Below are 19,152 nucleotides of genomic sequence, written 5' to 3' on the forward strand. Positions count from 1 at the left end.
GTTCACAATGCACTCGCTCGCTGCACATAGACAGCCCAGCAGAGTGAGTGACAGGGGAAGCCGTTTCTAGGTGGTAACAGGGGCTGGCCATTAAAAACGGGGGAGTGGAGGTGCAAACGCAGGCGTGCCTGAGTGTCTCAACAGCGTTTTAGAGGTGTGCATAATTATAAGACAGCGTCATAGTACACGTCACCTGGCTTGTTTTTACACTGAAGTGCTCGCAGTGCTTGCGGCAGGGTATGGTCAACCTCAAGCACTGCGATAGCATCCGATGTTACCCGATGTACCAATGGTTGTATACACTTCCTGGGCATGACGTGCACAAGTGGGCATCTTAAAACAGGCTGGTGGGTGTCTGCATACACTATGTGATCACTCTCTAAGAAATACTGGGCGTGCTAATGCATTGCTGTGCGGCAGCACTGCCTACGCAATTAGCATTCACTTCGTGCGAGTGATCGCATCTAGCGAGCGGCTCTGAATCAGGCCCAGTGGGCGGTAACGGCATGGGCACACTATGCAATGTGTACAATACTGTGTATCGTTCCGATACAGGTTGTGCGTTCCCAGTTTGATTCAGTAGAGTTACTCTTAGTGTAGCCTTACTTAATGTTAAACATAGGATAAGCACACAACCATTTCAAGGCAAAGACACACGACACGCTGACTCTGGTAGAATTTTTGTTGATATTTAGAGGTTTTTGTCATTTTTTTTCCTGCAACACGATGATTAACAACCTCCATTTGTTAGAATTCAAGTGGGTTATTTGTCATTACTAGTCCGTACTTCTAAAGTGTTACATTGACAAAGAACCATATTTATCAAATAGCAAATCATTTATAGTCGCTAGCAAACCAAGACTGAATTGCAGGAATCTGCTATACGGGCAGCCTGTGTAGTTACTCTTAGCTGTCCACTTACACATCCTAAACATTTTCGTTATTAAAAATAAACATTTTATTCCAAACTTTATCTCGTAAAAGTCACAAATATTAATATATAATTTTCAGGAAAATATCGGAATGGAACATAAATTAGATATTGTTTATATCATGTTAGGAGACATTTGTATTTAACCACTATATTTTGTAGGCTAATGGAGATATTTGGATACATATTTGACTTCACCTATTGGATCAACATAATTATGTTAAACTGTTCATTAATGGAATGTGCAAATTTTAATGTGTCAAGTAGCCTGCCTATATAATCAATATTACCATCAATGCCTGCGCAGAAACCAGGAACTAGAAATGAATGAAGTCCTGGCAAATATATGCTGCTGATTTCCCAGTGTTAGGACTCAAAAATCAAGAATCTTTTATACTTTTGCTGGTTAAAATCAGTGAATTGTAATAAACCTTGTTCATTTTTAGTTCCATGGGTGTTAGACGAACACAAACAAATAAGTTGGTGATTTGCAACATGCAAAGGATGAGGTTTTACACTAATGCACCCACCTGAGCTACTTTATAAAATTATTGAGGTGCCCCTCTACAAGGCTGGCGTATAGACATTGTTAGCACAAATATTGGGGTGCGCACTCACCTGCACAGCTTGTTCCTATGAGTGCACCTGTGAAACTTTTCAGCGAACTTCAAAGTGCATCCCGTATTCCAAACTTTGGAGACAAACTAGGAGGGCATCTACATTTGTGGGTGTAGCTGTGGAGTCTAGAGACACAATTATTTACTCCTATTACAATGTTATATTCCTCCCAGACACATATTCAAATAGCAGAGCTCCAACTGGTAATCCAAATGAAAACAAAAATGGTTAGAGAGCCAGACACTGTCTGGCTAACCACCCATTACAATATTTTATGTAACTTAATCATAACAAGCATGCTCCCTAACCATCCAAAACTGATATCCTGTAAATAATATGTTAAGCAATTAGTGGCCCACTTTGCTGCCAGGCACTCTTTTCAATGACTGAACACTTTGTTTGGTCATTGAGTCCAATTGTCTACTTATAAAGAGCACTAGGAACCTCATTCAGAGTTGGACCCAATATATGTCTAAGTGCAAATGTAAAATGCATCCAGGGAAACAAAATCACATTTTACTACCTATGCAGAGTTGGGCACAAACATGAGATGTGACCAAGTCTGTATCATACAGTAGATAATAAGGGAAACTCCCTCCCCATGCAAGTATCAGGAGCAGATGCAGCAGGTACGTGACAGGAGGAGTGGTTTCACTGTGAGCACAAAAGATGAACAAAAAAACAGTACACAATAATTCATACACATTACAGTAAGTGGCCGGAAAGTGTACATAATAAATAGCTAAGTTGCATTGAGCCTGGTAAAAGCAAATCAAACAAGATGCAAATAGAGAACTTTAACACAAATAAACATATCAGTAGCCTTTCTCTTTCCAAACAGAGTAGGAAACACTTTTTATTTTTTTATTAAATAAGTGTTTAGTTCACTGTAATCCTGTTACTAGTCAGCAGCTGCAGCAGCTATAATATGTATGTATTAAAAAGTGGGAGGCACATATAGAAACAGTTGGAATTCCTACACCGTTCACCTGATTTGGATGTAATTACCCTCAAATTAAATCTGAAAGTCTGCAGTTAATCTTGTTTGTTTCATTTCAAAGCCATTGTGGTGGTGAATAGAGACCAAAATATGAAAATTCTGTCAATGTCCCAATATTTATGCACCTGACTGTATATATATATACATATATACATATATACACATATATACATATATATATATATATATATATATATATATATATATATATATATGAAATGAAAACTGGAGCCATATTGAAAATGGACACTTACCACCACAAACAGACAGACAGCGGAGGTGTTGAGCTCTGGTATGCTGGACTGTCTGTGTGCCCGGTGGCAGTCGTTTTCCACTTCCTGGCTTCCCCACTCCTCAGTGGATGGACGTTGCAGCAGCAGGCCAGGAATACAGGGAGGGCCAAGCACAGCCACGAAGCGTAATGCGCGGCGACGTCATGACGCACTACACGCAGTGACGCGGCCACACTCAGAAAGGGTGTTGTGACCACCGGGGTTTCCATTTGGGGGGCGGGACCCGCTGGGGGGTAATAACAGGGGTTTTTTTTACTTCCTCAGTTATGTGTCATGAGCCAGCAGTAAATTCTTTATTTACTAACAGTCAAGGACCCACAGCAGAGGCTGTTTCTGCCTTGAACCCTCGGGGCCCCTCAGACGCTCAGGGCCTGGCATGGGTGTACCCCTAGTACCCCCCTGTCGCCGGGCCTGCCTGCAGGTGTCGGTATTCTAACTCTGTCGGCATGCCATTTTTGGGATTCTAACTGCTGAAATACTGAGCGCCGGCATCCCGCACACAACCCTTTTGGGATCTAAATTGCCAGATGTAAAATAAAGTGGTTTGGAGGGTGGGAAACCAAGCAGCTGGCGATTTGTTGTGAGTTTAAAACTAAAAAAATTAAAATAGTAGGACACACTTTTTTACAGTTTTTTTTAAATCTATTCTCCAATCGCTGCAATGAGTGACCAATATATAAAAAAATGTGCTTCCTTCCTTTGTCCAATAAGCATTGGGTTCAGTCATCTAGAGATAGCAGTGGTCCCTCCCTGGTACCCATTGGGCTTTGGGTATTAGTCTTATAATATGTCCCCAAAAATATTGGAAAATAGTTTGGGGGACCTTTTATATAAAGCAAAAAATATTGCCTCATAAACAAAATATTCTAATTTATTACCATTTAAAAATAAAAAAGTGCCCCCTATTTAAATAAATTATAAATTTTCCCTCTTGCAATTATATACAACTAAAAGAGCAAACACATATAATAAATTGTAAATACTTCACATTTTTTTATACTGTATATGCCATCAATTTATCTTCTATCATTTATTTTAATTGGGAGTACATTTTTATTCTTAAAAGGGCAACAATTTATAATATTTTATTTATTGAGGCAGTATATTTTTAATTACAAAAAAAATTATTTTACTTATTAAGGGGGAAAATATTATTATTCAACATTGGGTCATTTATCTCTGTAAGGGGTGCAGTGCTACACATACATATGCCCTTCCGCCCCCGTACCTAGCAGATATCGGGATTTAACCTCTAAACTTACTTCACTGCTACATCATAGCTGCAAAAGTAATTGGGACCTACAAAATGGATCTCCCTGGGTCTACATCTGTTTCAGCTCATTCAGAAATTACATTTATTCAGTCTTTACAGAATGAGATAATTTAGCTGCATTTTCAATTAAATGAACTTTTGTTCATGCTCCCTGATTTAATTAAAGGACTCCTCACAACTCCTTGTCAGTGCTATGTTCATTCACAGGCTCATTCCTGCCAAGAACCAATTAAACTGGCATCTCATATCCAGTCATTAAAGAGCCTCAGACAACAGTTATTGCTGCTGCTCCAGACCCAATTGCAATGGCGGCAGAAATGCCTAAGGTTAGAGGTGGCACATGCAGTCCCCTCTCAGAAGAATGTAGTCACCTTAAAAATCTGAACTTTGTTTTTAAGGTGTCCAGCTGACCTGACCATAGGATGATTATTACACAGTATTCATCTCTATTATGAGCCTCAAAGAGGTTTCTCGCCCTACATCTGGTTTCTGCATCTGTTCCAGAGAGTTAGGATTCTGTCTCTCTTTCGGAGAGTCTGGATTCTGCATCTGTATCTGAAATATCTGTTTTCTGAATCCATTCCTGACAGTCCAGTTTCTGCCTCTGTTCCTGAAAGTTCTATTTCTGCAGATGACGGCCCAGTTCAGTGACCTAGAGATGACTGTCTAGCCTGGTGTCCTTGAGATGACTGCCAAGTCATACGCCCTTGAGGTGACTGCCCAGTCTTGTGACATTAGATGACTTCCCAGCATGCTGTTCCCGGATATCAGTTGATTGGTTGTCAAGAAAAGGTAGACACCAGAAGGATGACACTTTGTGAACGTCAACAGTAAAAATGTCGACATGGTCATTAGGTCGACTATCATTGTGTAGACATGCATTTCAAGTGACAGAGTTAAATGGTCAACACAGTCTAAAGGTCAACATTTAACATGTTGACACTAAAATGTTGACATATGGTTTTTTCATGATTTTTAGGGTTAGGTTTAGGATTAGACTTAGGCTAAAGTAACACAAAAAATGTGTCAACATTTTTGTGTCAACATGTTAAATGTCGACCTTTTGACTGTGTTGACCATTTTTTAACCCTGCCAATCAAAATAGATGTCTACACAATGATGGTCGACCTAATGACCATGTCAACCTTTTTACTGTCAACATTCGTAAAATGTCGACCTTCTGAATATCGAGCTTTATACTGTCTACCTATTGAAACACACCCGCTGTTCTCATGATAATTCCCCAATCTGTTGTTCTCATGACAACTGCCAAGTCTGCTTCTCTTCCCATTATGGCCTGCTGAGAGGGTTGACCCCCCCTTCCTTCTCCTAGACAAAAGGGAGCCAAGCAGTGACTCTTTTAGTGAAACAGTCACAGAAAAAATCTAATCATACACCAAGCTGAAGCAGAGTAGCTGCCCATGGTACTGAAACAGCAAAGTGAGAGCCAATCAGAGCTAGCAATGTGCCTTGCTGCAGCAGCCTAGAGAGGGGAGGGAGCCAGGGCATGAGCAGGGTCATGCCTGAGGCAGAGAGTGAGAGACAGCCTCCAACGAATCCATGAAGATGCCCTGATGAAGACACAGTAGCCAGGAAGGAACCAGAGGAGGCATACTGTAGATTTCAGGAATTTAATAAAAATAACCATTGGAACACCATCAAATGATTTCCATTCTATGGTGGCAAACATCGGATCACCACCATCTAATAGTACAAACACTACTATCGGAACAAAAACATAATGTTTAGTAACCATCTGACTCTGATGTCCATCCCTACGCTGAACCTGCAGATGGACTCCAGCCACCACTTATCCACCATTAAATGCTCCCTCTCCAGCATGATGTTCCTGCTCAGCCACACACTCTCGGTGAACAAGAGGCACCTCCCATGGAAGTTAGCACTGTTCTCGGACAGGGGCACCATGGTGAGAAACCTAAACAGGATGCCCAGAAAATATAGGTTACATTGTGCATGGCATTGTGCCATGCTTGAAAGCTGGGGAGGGGTGCGCATCGGGACTGCGGAAATATGCACAGGTGCCACAGCCCCGGGTACATGCTGCTGATAATGTTTACGGTAGCTGCAATACAAATCTTTTATCCATGATCCTCCTGCCCTCCCCAGCACATCCCAGTGACCGGGCACCAGCCAGCTGCAGGGCAACAGCAGTGGGGGCTGTGGTGAGAAGCAGGGGCCTGTGGTGTGATGCAGGTGGCTGTGGTAAAAAGCAGGGGCCTGTGGTGAGATGCAAGGGGCTGTGGTGAAATATAGGATGCTGTGATGAAATGCAGGGGGGAGTATTGAGAAGCAGGATGCTGTTGTGAGATGCAGGCAACAGGAGTAAGAGGCATGAGGCTTGTGTGAGATGTAGGGGACTATGGTGGCATGAAGTAGATTGTTATGAGTTGCCGGGGGCTGTGGCGAGATTAAATTGTTCCCGTGCAAAGCTGGGGCGGTTCATTAGTTGGTATTATAAAATAAGCCCATGGTGCACCAACTTTGGTACCAACCTCAGGGTCATAAGCTTTATTATTAAATGCCCTTGCCAAAGGTTTCCATGCCTGAGCTATCCCATTCCGTTGATTAAGGGAATCCAGAACTTGAAGGTGTGTGGAATCTACCATTGAGGAGTGATCAAAGTGTCTCACTCCTGCAAGACAAGTGCTGAAGTACTCCATGGGACTTGATCCCAGAACATGTGCACTTGAGAGTGTTCCTGCCAGCAACTCATCCTCAGTTTAGCTCTTGCCCTGGCAACGTCATACATCCTGGAATGCGCTTATTCTCTGCCCGCTCCCTGACCATAGCCAATCCTCGCATCCTGTGGGTATTTTAGTCTGGAGAAAGAGACACTCAGGGCCTGATTATTGTGCTCACACACTCTAATCTGAATGCTGCAGTTTCTGCAGTTTGATTTCCTGGACCTTTGGGTGCACTCTGGGCCTGATTCAGACCCGGACGCAAGTGGCCGTTCGTTCGTTCGGCGTACGAGCGAAAAAATTTAAATTCAAGCGCTCGCTCGTATGTTCGCTCGCAGCTAATCTTCCGCCCCATAGTCTCCCAACCCCTCCTCTAGCTAGCGATCATTCAAAATAGCGACCGTCCGTCTCCTCTATGGTTGCAGGGGATGCTCGCACAAGTCAAATCCGGAAGTGGGCCTGTCATTTTTCGATTGCCTGCTATTTCATTCTGCAAACATACTTGAATCGATTAATAGCAATCAGTATATTCATTAGCTTAATTGGTATTCACATCTTTGCAATCCGTTTTTTTTTACAATGTCAATAAACTTTATTATTGTTCGTGTGTGTCATTCCTTCCGCAGAATACGTACGTTTGTACTAAGGGGATGGTTTTTCAAATGTTAAAGTTTGTTTGAATGCTACTATTGTTTTGCGTTAGTTTATATGCAGATTTTTCATCTTTATTAATAATATTTAAATTAGCTTACGCATGTCACTGCATCAAGCCTATCATAACTCACATTATATTTGTGAGGGTGTAGGTCACATGACTCATACAATAACCAATACAATGCTTTCTGTTAATTTTCAAAGTACATTAGCCAATCAAATTTTTTCTGGGACCTTTATTAAAACTGTTTTGTGTTGAAAAAATCATTGCCATCATGAGAGCCGCAACATTTTGTTGCAGAGAACTCCTGGTCCTCACAGATGTGATGGACCGGAGAATAACTTTGCATCCGGCCCCCATCACTAACTGCCGCAAGCGGCAAGCCTATGCGGAGGCGCAGCGCCGGCTGCGTACCGTGGGCTAACGCCGCAATATCGGCCAGCTCGAAAGGCGCTGGTCAGATCTCCACCGCAGATCCCCACGCCTTTTGGCCAATTTGCGTCAGCAAATTAGCGAAAGTAAGTGTATTTTTTTAACATTTTAAATGTAAGCATACCTGCGTGTGCATGTTTTCCGTCTAGCCCTGTTTCTTTATTTATGACATACCTGCGTGTGCATGTTTTCCATCTAGCCCTGTTTCTTTATTTATGACATACCTGCGTGTGCATGTTTTCCGTATTGCGCTTTTTTTTTTTTTTTTTTTGGTTGTGTAAATTTTTAAAAAATCCAAAAATAAAATTAATATTAAAAATTTGTATCCATTATTTAGGGGCTGAGCGCAGACTACGATGTCTACTATGTCAACGACGTTGGCCTCGTCCCCTATCCCCCACTCCCACCCAAACCTCCTCTCTCCAACCTTCCCCAAATTCCCCCTCCACCCCAGACCGGCCAGACCGTGATGCCCCTCCCTCTCATAATATTCCCATCCCTCAAAATTCACCCTCCCCTCCACCCCCCCTCTCTTTTCATCACCGTCCCCTCCACCCCCCCCTCTCTTTTCATCACCCTCCCCTCCACCCACACCTCTCTTTTCCTCACCCTCCACATCAAGCCAAATCACCCCTCCTCCATCCGACCAGCACTGGCCCACCTCTGAGGAGGACGATGTCGGGGCTCCAGGCCCAGTCATCATTATCACTGGTATGTTTCCCTTTTAAACTATGGTTGCTTTTGCATTATTTTGTTTTTGGTTGATGTTGTCCTTTTGCCTGTGCATTTCCAATTTGTTAAGTATTTCTAATGTTTTGGATATATATCTTTGCCAAACAATGTCTAGGATGTTTTCCCCTTACACATATCACACATGTCCAAACACTCATACTTGTGTCTTTCTTGTTTACGGTACCAACAAATGTATTTTTGCGTACTTCTCCCTTTTTTTGTTGTATTTTTATGTGTCATTTTTTACGTTTTTATTTATACAATCTTTGCGTTTGCCATTACTTTGTTTTTGTTTTTTTTTTCTATTTTTTTAAAGTATAGTCTGATTTTTAAGTTGTTTGGTAACATATAAATGAAGGTGTCATTTTAGTAATCCACACATTTTTTTAACCCACAGAGTACCAGAGGCGGATGCAAGAAATGCAGGATGGCTTGCACAGGTTGAGGGGCTATGTCGTAGGCATGTTCGTGGTTCTGGATCACATGTTGGCGCTCCTGCGCCACAAATTTTTTTGTTTTTTCGCCCTAAAACTGTTAAAAAAAATAAAATATATTTTGATTTATTAAAGTCTCATTCCTTGTCTGTAAATATTAGATTGTTTAACCTTACATAAGTCGACTATTGGAGCATGTTTTTTTAAGTAATGTAAATTAGATTGTAGAAAGCTCAAGTAAGTATGTAAGCTGGCACATTAAACACCTAACAATACCAATAGGTTTGTAGAATTACCAGCAATTTTATTTTATTTTTTTGGTGGGTAATGTAAATATTAAATCAAACCTGCTTAGGCCTAGGTTAGAAAACATACTGATTCACCATAAAACCTTTGGTGTTTGTTTTTAGCCACAAAGCAGGGTAAAATACTCTACAATTTAACACATTACAGGATTAGCCATTAAGCAAGTTTGCCTTTTTTGGACCAGGTTACACTTGCTTGTAATTTACCAAGGAAATGTTTTTTTAACGTTAACCAAAAATTTATTCCACACAAATAATAAACACAAAGAGAATTGTCACAATCAATTCACACAGTGAAAACACACTCAAAAATACAACCAACACCAAAAATAACAAAATAAAAACAACAATCAAGATCTGTTTGAAGAAGTAGCATTCCAACTTGAATCCACAAATGAGGCGAAGAAATCATTGTTCCAGAAGTTATATCCAATGTGGCCACATGAAGTCAATTTTTTGGATCAGGTAGTAGGCATAGTTTTTTCGGTTAATTTTATAGAATAAAAGACAAAAAAAAAAGCACAAATTAAAATTGGCCATTAAAATCTTACATGTCTACTTTGTGTCAATTAACTAAATTTTTAACAATAATTACCTAAAAAATCTGGCCACCACATCATCGCGTATGGCCCCCCCACATACTGACCTTCGACCAACCTCGGGGGGGCCATCCTCAGGCAAGGCATCCTCTGGCTGCATTGGGACACCACTCCTTATGGCGATGTTGTGAAATATCCCACACAGAACCACAATTTTTGAAACCATATCCGGCAAATACATGAGCTTGCCACCAGAGCGGTGGAGGCATCTGAATCGGCCTTTTAAAAGGCCGATACAATGCTCCACCACTTGCCTGGTGGCTGTAAGTGCGGAATTATACTCACTTTGTGGCTCTGGTGTGGGAGCCAAATAAGGAGTGAGCAGCCAGGGCGTGCAAGGGTAACCACTGTCTCCTGTGAAAAAACAAAAACAAACATCAGGACCATTGTGTAACAAGCTTTGCATTGGTTGCAACAGAAGGTGTCAACTTACCCAGAAGCCACGCATCACCATCTTGTAGGTTGTCTAATTTGTGCCAAATCCCTGATTGCCGGATGACGAAGGGATCATGTGCACTGCCGGGGAATTTTGCATTCAGGGACAGGATCTGGAGGGAGGCATCACATACCACCATTACATTCAGTGAATGAAAGTGCTTGCGGTTCCTAAAAATAGCATCCAGCCTTGCTGGAGGCTGAAGTGGTATGTGAGTGCCATCCACAACCCCTATGATGTGTGGGAAGCCAGCTATTTGGTAAAAATTGGCCTTTGCCACACTAAGGAAACCCATATCCAATGGCATTTTAATAAAATTATGGAGGTGTTTAAAAATGGCCTCCATCACTGCCCTCAGGATCCTTGAAAAGGAGGATTGGGAGATTCCGGCAACTATTCCCACAGTGGTTTGAAAGGATCCTGAGGCACAGAAATGTAACACTGACATTAATTGCGTAAGTGGTGGTATTGCTGTAGGACTGTCAATTTGCCGTTCAAGATCACTCTCTATTAATGAGAGAGTGTCTAGGATGATTTGGAGAGGAAGACGGTATCGTCTTAATACCTCATCATCTGGCATTCCAAAAAGGGTGACACTATATATATCTGGGGCCTTGCATGCCTACGAGGCCTACGCCTGGGACGAAGTTGAGGTTGGTCGGGTTCTGGAACCATGGCCAATATAATATGAACAACATCAACCTGAAATGGTAAGCCAGGTAGTTATTGTTTTAGACAAATGTGTAAAGAAAAATATACTTATCTTTTCTATGAAATCCAAAGATGCTTACAGGCTGGGGACTTGTTATGAGTAGAACAACCTACATTTCAAAAGTAGAAAATATATATGTAGCTTTTTTTTTGAAAACTTGGATTGTAAACACATTTTTTTGGGGTAAAAAATAGAGAAGGGAGCACACATTAGTTCGGAAATCGCACACTACATTTAGTGGGAAAACATGATTTTACAATGAAAAAATCAAAACACATTAGTGCGCTAAATCGTACGCAATTTTTACAGTTAAATAAGGAGACATTAGTGCGCTAAATAGTATGCAATTTTTACAGTTAAATAAGGAGACATTAGTGCGCTAAATAGTACGCAATTTTTACAGTTAAATAAGGAGACATTAGTGCTCTAAATAGTACGCAATTTTTACAGTTAAATAAGGAGACATTAGTGCGCTAAATAGTACGCAATTTTTACAGTTAAATAAGGAGACATTAGTGCGCTAAATAGTCTGCAATTTTTACAGTTAAATAAGGAGACATTAGTCCACTAAATAGTAAGCAAGTTTTACAGTTAAATAAGGAGACATTAGTGCGCTAAATAGTACACAATTTTTACAGTTAAATAAGGAGACATTAGTGCGCTAAATAGTACGCACTTTTTACAGTTAAATAAAGAGACATTAGTGCGCTAGATAGTACTCAATTTTTACAGTTAAATAAGGAGACATTAGTGCGCTAAATAGTACGTTCATTTTAAATTAAAAACAACTCAAACATTATTTCGCAAAAGAGTACACTCTATTTAGTGGTAAGACATGATTGGTCCAAGAAAAAAAACAAGATTACTTAGCGAAACATATGCGAAGACCAACACATCGAAATTGTAACTTCATGAAACTAAGAACACTTACCAAAAACATACAAATATCCCAAAGTACAAAAACTTCAATGGGGCAATGCCAAAATAACTGTAAAAATAAAATAGAAAAAAATAAGTACAAACATTTGTAAACTATTTACTATTATTTTTTACGGTGGTTTTTAAAAACACTTACTCAAAAACTCCAAAAAAAAAGCTAAACAATAAAAAAAAAGCGAACGGAAATTAAATAAGTAAGAAAACAAACAAAACAATCACAAGTGAAAAATCCGCCTAAAACTCCAAATACCGCCAACAATCAACTCCTACGCCAAACCTCCAACATTCATAACACGCCACCTCGACTCGAGTCACACCAAGCCATAAATAGTCTTTATTTTCCCGCTCAAATTAAGGACGGACAATAGGAGCGCACATTCACTGATGCGGCCGAATAATGCTGACGCATGTATAAGAACGTCACTGAAAACCCCAATCGGTCTGCTGTAGTGAGACCTGAAAGTCAAAAATGGCTACAGAGCAGCAAAGCACTGGCTAAGAGGCGCCAGGTAAGTATTTGTCTTTTTTGGACTAAAGGATTATGTTTAACAATAATTTTGGTAACATTTGACATTACAATTTTTACAATCTTTTTAAAAAAACGAGTGGAGGATGCCATGGAAGAGGTTGCTGGGCCTAGTAGGCCAACTAAACCAAAAAAAAAAAGGCAGCCACAATTCACAAGAAAGGAGATGGAGGTTTTGGTGCAAATGTGCAATGACAACCTGCCACAGGCACCAAGGAATATGGGTGCAAGCCAGAAATGGAAAATGTGGGATGACATAGCCAGTGCTGTCAATAGGGTGGGTGAGTTTGATCGTTCAACCCGGGAGGTCAAACGCCGGTACATAAAAACTACATTTGAAAAAAAATTGTTTACAGGTCCAAATACTGCAGGAATAATGCCAACTTTTTAACCCACAGATGGAGCAACTTCAAATATCGGCTTAAGCAAAAACTGGCTGATAGGGCTAGGCATGCAGGGGGGACAGGTGGGGGCCCCACCCCTGTGTCACTGGAGCTCACCGATTTGGAGGAGATGGCCCAGGGGTGTGTGCAGGATGAGGAGGTGTTTGGCATGTCAAACATGGATACCGACATGCCAGACTTTGCGGCTCCTCATGTTGGCCAAGGTAAATGTTGTAATGTTAACAACTCAGAAATGTGTTTGGGACAATATCTAGATTCTAATGTTACTCTTTTCTCTTTTTTCTCACAGAGACACAGGCGGATGAGTCTGCTCCAGAGGGGAGCTTTGGCCGCAGAATTTCTGCTGGCTCTGCAGGGGAGGAAGCAGTAGATCCGGCTGGGGACCCTGTGGCAGACAGTCCAGGGCATTCCCCCTCGCAGGCAGTGGGCCTCCTCACTGATCTCAATATTAAAACCGATCAGCACACCGAGATTCTGCTGAGGCTGGACACCAGTCTGCTACGGGTGGCGGACGTCCTGGAGCAAAGTGCTGCGGCCAACATGACCATTGCTAAGGCCCTGGCGGAAAATACTGGGGCCAACGTCCGAATAGCAAATGCCCTGGAGCAGCTCGTTCGCCAGCAGATGTTGGAGCCAGCCTCCCTTCCTGCCAGAACATCAGGACCCTCCACCTCGGGCACAACAACAGCCATCCCTCCAAATGTGCCTAGCCCTATGCCTAGTCTAGAGGACACAACATCTGCCTCTTGCCAGGCCAGCAGAAGGACATCCCGGACCCGTTCAGGCTCCCTCCCTACCCCGGCCAAACGGGCCAAAAGGCGATGACAGCACTGGCTAATTTTCCCACAATCCTTCTCTGTGTTTGCCCCATATTCCTTAATGCCCAAAACCTCCCTCTCCTTTCTTGTGAATTGTTTTTAAAATTTGTTTGTTTGTGTTTTTCAAATGGCACTTTTTTTGTTTGTGTGTTTCTAAAATATTTTGTTTATTGTTTTTACGTTATCCAGATTTTATTTATGGAAAAACACCAAAAAAAATAAAAAAATGTGAGGATAAAAAAAATACTGTTTAAAATCTGCACCATTCTATTGGTAATTTTTTTAAAAACTGGTTAAAAGGTAATCCCGCAAACAAAATTACAAACAATACAACGGAAATATAAACATTATTTTGGCCAAAAAAAGCCAAGGGTTAAAAGCAATTTATGAGTTTTAATTAACACTTAGCAAAAAACAAAAGGACAATTGTTTTCTTTGCCCCTAAAAAATGAAGAAAAAGAACAAACATGCGTACAATATTGTTGCCCTAAAAAATTCAAAAAAGAAATGTGGCAAAAACACGCAATTTTTAAATAATTTTGTAAACTAATTGATTGTATAACCCAGAAATTAGCAGCTGAGTAGTTCACCTGCGTACGGTTTTTTGCTACAAAAAAAAAACAATTTGCTAAACACCTTACAAGTATTTTTAAAATTCAACACTGATTGTTTTTGTGGCATCAATTGATAAATCGAAAGAGCATCGATGTGCCTCGGAAAGGACGAAGAGACCATCGTCATTGCGGTAGAGTATACCAGGCCACAAGCTGAGCGAGAAGTTTTAATGGAAAGGGGAACAGTCAGTGACGTATCACTTTTTCCGTTCACATTGGCCGTTCGCATAAGATAATTTATGTACGCCCTAAAAACACCTCGACACGCCTGCGTTTTCCCATCTCCACCCCCGTCACCGCCCCAAAACGGACAGTTCTGTCAATCACATTTGACATGTCACTTCCTGTTCAGTATTCGACGAACGACTGGGAAAATGATCGCAATCAGCCGTACGCACATGCGCACTGTTACACCGACGCATGCGTGGTTTAACAACATCAGATGACTACGAGCGTACGACCGCTTACGAGCGGCTCTGAATGAGGGCCACTGACCACTTTCCTAGCTCTGTTACCCATGTCTGTGTTTCTGAGTCTGGCTTTTACATTATCCTTAGGTTACCAGTAACAGACTTCTGCCTGTTCCCTGTTAGAAACTTCTGAGTACCGATCTAGTTTGCATTTACTACCCATTTATTTCTACTGTCTGTTCCCAGTCTGACTGCTCATCTGAACTATATAGACACCTGGGGATAGATTCACTAAAGCTCCTAAAAATGAAAAGTGGAGGTGCGGCCCATAGTATGTGTGGTATGAATGTCAACACCAGTATGTTAACAGGTTCTGAACGTTGATATACTGTCGCCATGGTCATTAGGTCAGCAATCAATATGTAATCCTGTTTGGCATGTCGACTTTTAGCATGTCGACACCAAAATGTCAACAAGCTTTGGTTATTTTAGACTTCCAGCAGCTGCATTCAGGCCTCCTATACTCCAGGTATCAATAATTACATGTTATGGGCCTTAGGCAATAGCCAGCAAAATGTAGGCACGGACGCGATTCCGATGAGTCTGGCCATATTTATAGAGCAGCAGTAATTTAAGATGCAAAACCAAAACCAATTGCGCCTGCAACTCACTGGCTGTTACATATGGTCCTAAGGGTGAAACATTTTACATGGAACGGCTGCCAGTTGCTGGCAATCCCTTAAACCTTTTACTATTGTTATTGTTGGTCTAATGCCAGTATTATCATATTATGCACAGAATTTGTACTATTGTGTTTTTATATGCAACTTGTATTTCATGCTCATTTAAGACACTTTGGGCCAGATGTACTAAGTTCTGAAAAGTGATAAACTGGAGAGTGATAAACCACCAGCCAATCAGCTCCCAAATGTCATTTTCAAACACAGCCTGTAACATGATAGTTGGGAGCTGAGTGGCTGGTTGTTTATCACTCTGCACTTTATCACTTTTCAGAGCTTAGTACATCTCCTGTAGAGGAAAAATATATATACAGTATATATTTTTTTACAAATTTTCTAATTTATTACCCTTCCACTTGTCAGGGCATTTAATAACCTTCCCTAGTGGGTTTACCTTACTGGGTATGAGTGCATGAGTTGTCTATCACCAGCTATTTGAGCAGAGTCTTGCGAGTCCTTCTTAATGACCTCGTCAATATCTGCAAACCAAAGAGATTACACTGAGGCGCTACGTTTGAAAAGAGGTGAGTCGTAGTTTTACCTACCTGTAAAATGATTCCAACCTTCAAGTCCCCTCAGATATCCAGGGGGAAAGATGCTACAATAATAATACAATGATCAATATTACATTAGTGGTTTTGTTTTCTCTCCGAGTTGTTGTCTTTTGTTTGTGATTCTCCCCATGGTTTTGCAAAAGGCTGACTGACCAATATCATTGAGGTGCCTGTTCCCAGTGAATTGATGGGTTATATCAGGGGATGTCGTTATGGAGCTCAGAATCCTGGTGTCGACATACCGATGGTTAGTAGAGGGGTTAGGGTTAGGCACTAGAGGGGGGGAGGTTAGGCTTAGGCACTAGGGGCAGAGGTTAGGTTTAGGGTGCAGGGAGGGAGGGTTAGGTTTAGGGATAGGATACTTACCGACAGCTGTCGGTATCCTAACCCTGTCGGGATGCCGGCAACGGAATTCTAACTGCCGAGATCCCGTAGCCAACCCATTCTCAGGACTATTATTTACCCCATAAAATAAATGCCTCCACTCTGTGGGGTCTATTTACTAAGCCTTGGACGGAGATAAAGTCGACAGAGATAAAGTACCAGCTAAACAGCTCCTAACTGTAATTTTTCAAACACGGTTCTATTTACTAAGCAGTGTTAGGACTGGAGACAGAGTGGAAAGTGATAAGAAAGTGATAAGGTATCAGCCAATCAGCACCTAACTGCTATCTCACAGGCTGTGTTTGAAAAATTACAGTTGGGAGCTGATTGGCTGGCACCTTATCACTTTTCACTCTGTCTCCTAACACTGCTTAGTAAATAGGCCCCACAGCCTGTGACATGGCAGTTAGGAGCTGATTGGTTGGTACCTTATCTCCACCCAATGCTTAGTAAATAGACTCCTGTGTACACTGAAATGTGGGTAATGCTTTTTGGAGTAGCACATGCTGTCCTGCAGCTTTTACTAACCTTCATATCAGCATAGAGAGTCATTGTTTGTGGCTGTTTTCTATGCTACTTATTGGGGAATGTAATATAAAGCTTTTTGGCATGGCATGTTTTTGGACGGTGCTGCACATATCAATGGAAAACTGTCAAAAAAGTGCTACAGAACCGCCATATTCCAAAGCAACCCGCCATCCCAATATTGTGTTTAAAAAGATAGAATGCGCCAGATATATTAACCTGCAGTCACACCAACTGTCGATTGACTCACCTAAAAAAAAAATAATTTATAAAACTACATGCCCTTGCATCCAGGGGGCGCCAAGAGGGTGGGGGAGCGGATACTATTTACCCAGGCCCAGTGCAGCCCCCCCCCCTTCCTGTTATTTCACAGTAGCTGGGCCACAGTTGGAGACTGCCTGCAGCTGCTGAGCAGCAGCAGTCTCCTATGCCTGTGGGGGGGAGCGATCACACTGATTACACCGCCTCCCCTGGCTGTGACCCTGCTGAGGGGCTCACAGCGCCCCTCTCCCCAGTGCACAGATTATGTACAGGGTTTAACGATGAGGGGGCGTGGCCACGCCCCCTTCACCCGGGATGACTGGGCTAATGCTAAATAGCATTGGCACTTCCTTTCGACCCCTAGTCTTTGGTACCAACATTGAAAAAAAAAATGTGTTCCACAAAATGTGTTTTCAGTGCCCCCTTGATTTATTTAAATTATATTATATTTACAGAGCCGTAACCAGGGCTCTGAGGGCCCTGTGCTGGTCCCGCTCCCTTTGCGCGTGATGTCATGATGTTGTACATAACGGGGCGGGACCACCGGCACCTGAAGCTGCAGCAGTGTCCGGAGCATCTTCAAGCCACTACGGGCAGCTGTAATTATGCAATGGACACTATAGACAGCACTGCCGTAGCGATGCTGGCTGCAGGGTGCCGCTTCAGGTAGGACCTACTTTCCCAGAACACCCGGGAGGTTCCAGAATCTAAAGTGGCTCACCCATATGCTCGAATCGTAGTCAAGTCTCCCAGAGCCTGTCCGTAGCTGTCTAGCACTGCCCTCTTCCAGAGTAAAGTGGGCACTCCAAGTGGCTGAAACGCGTTACTGTGGCCCCACTTTGCAATGCTGGTAATCTTGGCATTGTATAGGGGGAGTGGGACTACGGTAACGTAAATGCGCCGTCATGCTCACTGCACTGCCCATCTCTGCCATACCATGTCCTCTCCTTCCACCATCTTGTCTGTCCTCTAGTAGAAGGGCCATGGCAGAAGTCGGCAAGTATGGATTATATCTGTGCCATCATAATTATTTTCAGTCACATCTGTGCTCCCTTAATTCATTGACAAGAATATCTGAATAAAGTTGTAGATAGATACGCATCAGGTGGAGATAGACATTTATTGTGTCCAGAGAGCTTACAGATGTGTCCTCACTCATCTTTGCCACCGATGCTGCAAACGTGCACACACATCTCGGCATGCGATTTGCCGTGCATGCATACGCCACAATATGGCTAGCCACGGCAGCATTCACACCATGCAATCCATTGGATTGCGGGAGCGAAAAAGATGCACGGGCCCATCCGCTGGCATGCGACTTGCGGCATGCGTGCCACGGCAAGTCGCTGTGGCGGCAAAGATGAGCGATGGCACATATGTATTTTGTTGTACGCTAGGGCAGGAAATAACTCTATCTGATGACATAAAAGATATTGCTGAGCAGCCCCTAAGGCACCTAGAAAACATGCAATGCATTTTGTAAAGCTGCAGGAGTGCATGTAAAAAATCTAAAATGATGTGAAGGGCGCCCCTCTTCCACAGATAATAACATACAGCATATAGGCAGATAAGGCTTGATGGTCTTTGCGACCAGCCTCTTTCCTGTATCTATTTTGCTTAATGTTTAATGAACAGCACAGAAATTTTATATCTACACAATAACCTTGACCAGACGAGAAAACATTGTGCTTGTTGCTACATTTTCCGTCTGCACCATAATGGAATAAGCAATATTTCTGTCTAAAAGCATTTCAGCTGAAAAGTACTAAGTAAGCAGCAGTCTGTTCTTCTCTGATCCCTGTCTCCACAATCATCTCCATCTGCCAGGGCAGCACAAAAGCTCGCCTCCATTGCA

Source organism: Taudactylus pleione, unplaced genomic scaffold (genome assembly GCF_031769625.1).
Source record: "Taudactylus pleione unplaced genomic scaffold, aTauple2 ptg000217l, whole genome shotgun sequence".
Taxonomy (NCBI): Eukaryota; Metazoa; Chordata; class Amphibia; order Anura; family Myobatrachidae; genus Taudactylus; species Taudactylus pleione.